We start from the raw sequence: 3,771 nt of genomic DNA on the forward strand, positions 1-3,771 counted from the left end.
GTCCTACTTTTCTATTCTGTCCAACTTTCTGTCTCTGTTTTCCAGGATATGCTATGAACTCGGATGAGTCCTGAAGACTTTGCAACAACACTACAAAGGAGTGCTCTTGATGAGGATTGTGAGCCATGGGGTGGTGCAAGGGTTGGTCCCAGGTTTCCCTGATCTGCCTCATGACATCCAAGATCAGAGACTGAGACCCCGGGACCACACCGCTCACTCCAGACAGGAGTTTCTGGCTGGCCAAGGTGGATGCTTACCAAGGGACTAATTGTAGGTGTGTTTGCTAGTGCTTGCTCTGCCATGGTACGCTGCTCTCGAGCAGGGTACTGGCTGTAGTGTCCTGTTCCTGCACCTCTTTGTTGGAGCAACAGTCTCCACATACAATAGTCTATAAATCTCCCCACCTTTTGGCCAGAGGCCACTCACTTTGGAAAACAACTATAAAAAAGTGACTTTCCTGAAGAGACTTTTGAGATCTCTTTCTCTCCACGGATGGAAGGCATCTATTGGCTGAAGACCACCAGGACATCGTCCCATCTGTTGGTAGCTATTCCCCAGCCTTCTCTCTCTCTCTTCCCTTTTATTTTGTTTCCTTTATCTTTCTCTCCCCTCTATCTCAAAACTGAGCTATTGGCATGCAATAAAGTGCATTGGTTTTGCTGCTGAATAAAACTTGAGTCTTTTGCTGTTTGTCTTTTGCACTCTGTGGTCTAGTGAACCATCCTGACTCCCACTGGGGTTGAGCAGATCGTGACACCCATATAGGGTCTTGATTTTCATATTTTCATTGGGTTTTTTTACTGTTATATATAATGTCTTTCACATATTAATTTCATTATGTGTATTCTTTCTACATCCATATTTACCTTTCTTTTATACAATTTTAAAAGGCCTGTTTTCTTTACTTTTTTTTTTACATGAAGTGCCCTGGTCTGTGGGGGAAAAATTACAGCTGCCTCTCTTCTGAACCACTCCAAGGACCTGGACAGGGCTGTGCTGTGTTCTGGGCTGAACTAAGGGATGTGGAAAAGGCCTTGGTGTCAGGTATGTTGACAAGGCTGGGTAGTGTCATTGTGGGATCTCTCGCAAACCCCTTGGAAAGGGCAGAGACATCCCAGAGGGTCCTGAGCACTTGGGAAGGGCAGACACCAAACCCCTCTGAGCAGGGACAGCAAAACCTTTTCCACTTGCCTCCCTCACCTGGCTGTGCTCTCCCTGCTTGTCAGCACTGCCATGTTTGCCTGTTTGTAGACTCCCTCCATCTCCTCCCCATCCCTGGATCTGGCACTGTCAGTTCTGTACTCAGTGGTGCCTCTAGCCCTGAACCCCCTCATCTACAGCCTTAGGAAACCAGGAGCTCAAGGCTGCAGTGTGGAGACTGATGACTAGATGGTTTCAGGAACACAAAACTGCTGGCCAGTTTCTGCCAGTCACTTGTAATAAAAGTCATTTTTTGATAGAATTTTTTCTGTTTGGTTGTGTTGGTTTTTTTTCCTCTATCTTAGTTTTTTAATATTATTCACAAAGGAAGGCCATTGTTTGTGTCATTTCTTATTTTTATTCTTTCCACCTTTGTTATAACCACAAACTGTCAGTGAGGGGCTGTGCTCTCAGTGGCTTTGAATGAATTAAACAATCTCTCAGAAAAGTTTTCACTGGAGATTCCCCTTCTGTTCCCTTCTCTGAAGCTGCAGCAGCAATGTCTGTATGCAGAGCTGGGAGCAGATCAGTGCTGGCAGCTCTGCTCCTACTGGCCACACCACTCCTGATCCAGGCCAGGTGCCACTGGCCTTTACAGCCACCTGGGCACTCTGCTGGCTCATGTCCAGCCTGCTGTCCATCAGTGCCCCCAGGTCCCTTTCTGCCTGCCCACTCTCCAGCCACTCTGTCCCCAGCCTGTAGCACTGCAGGGGTTGTTGTGGCCAAAGTGCAGGACCTGGCATTTGGTCTTGTTAAACCTCACTTTGTTAGATTTGGGCCCTGGATCCAGTCTGTCAGGGTCCCTCTGCAGAGCCCTCCTACCTTCCAGCAGGTCCACACTCACACCCAGCTTGGTGTCACCTGCAAATTTGCTGATGGTGGACTCAATTCCCTCATTCACTGCCTCTGTATGTTACCCACAGGTAACACGTGTTTGTAGAGAAGAGCAGATGCTCCAAGCTGCTGGTGGCCCATGTCCTGAGTGGCTGGCCCAGTTTCAGTCATAGCTGGACCAGCACGGCTGTCTCAGCAGGGGAGGAGGTGAGGGGATCTCGAGGGGCTTCCACTTCAGGGCGGGGCTGGGGGGCCATGGGGGAGGCACGCAGGGCTGGTGCTCTGCTTTCCTGGCCACTGCTGCTGCCGGAGCCACGTCTGAGAGCTGCCAAACCGGATGGTCCTTGGGCTCCCTGGGGCCGAGGGAGAGTCGCGCCTTCTTGGCCGGGATGCTGGAGCTGCAGCAGGGTGACTGTGGAGAGAGCAGTGCCTGAGGCCCCAGCTGCTGGTGGCACACAGGGACCCTCCTGCCCAGCAGGGCCCAGAGCTGGCAGGCCTGCAAAGTCGCCATTGCTGTAGCGTCTGTGCGGGTGAAACAGGGGATTTAAGGGTTAAATAGAATGAAGAGTAGCACATATGTTTTCAGTTACTGTGTGCTTATAAGGAAAAGAAGGTACAACAAGAGACCCCTGATGTATAGGTATCAGTTACTGTGTGCTTATAAGGAAAAGGAATGCACGATAAGAAGACCCCTGATATATAAGGAAAGGGCCCCTCTTTGCAAAAGTGCAAAGTCTGCAAAATATCACGACCAAGAGGCTAAAAGCGCATGCGTGGAAACAAGGTGAAAAGTTCAACTAGTGGAAGACTGTTACTTCATCATTTTCCGCCACAGACTCATTTGAAGACCACCGACTCAATTAACTACGCAGCCGCAATGAATATGCACTAATCTCCTATGACCAGGAAACAGCGGGGCAGATAATCAATATGTATAGGCGATTTAGAATATGCATGGACTTCCTAGATAAATAGAAGGTTAGAATCATGTAAGGTACGCAGGATTTGGGAGGATGCTCTCCCCCTGCGTCCAGCGCTGAATAAAATACGTACCTACTCCACAACTTTACAGGTTGTGAAGTTTATTTTCCGCGCTTCACGGGCCCGAGACAGCGGCAGCGGCCGGAGCCCGGTGAGGCGGCGGCGGAACTCGGAGGCGGCCCCAGCGCAGCATCCCAGGGACGGTACCGCCACCTCTCTGCTACCCCCGAGGCCGTGGCAGGAAGGAGACCGTGGGCAGCCGCTCCCGCAGCGCCCTCAGACCGGGGGGAACGCGGGCCGGGCACGGCACAACGAACCCACCAGAGCCCCTGGCCGCACCCTCTGCCCGCAGCGAGCTCCGAGCCACCGAGGAACCGAACGCGGCTCCCAGGGCGCTGGGGCCGCCTCCGAGCTCCGCCGCCGCCTCACGGGCTCCGGCCGCTGTCACCACTCCCGGGCCCCACAGGCGCTCTAGAAATGGCGCCTTTGCTGCGGCAGGAGCATCCTGGCGGCGGAACCGGGGTCGGGCTCGCCCCGGTTTTGCTCAATCAGCGCGCGAGAAGGAGGAGTGACGGCAGAATCAGCCAATCACAGCGAGGGGCGGGCTCTGTGCACCTCATGGACTCCCGTTCCTTTCCCGCGCTCCGCCATTTTTCGGAACCCTTGTCTGAGGAGCGGCTCCGGCGCTGGGCCCGGCCCGGGCATCGGGCCAAGGAGCTGCTGCTGCCCTGAATCGCCGCGAGCTCGGGGTGAGAG

Source organism: Erithacus rubecula (genome assembly GCF_903797595.1).
Source record: "Erithacus rubecula genome assembly, contig: scaffold_874_arrow_ctg1, whole genome shotgun sequence".
NCBI classification, from domain to species: Eukaryota; Metazoa; Chordata; class Aves; order Passeriformes; family Muscicapidae; genus Erithacus; species Erithacus rubecula.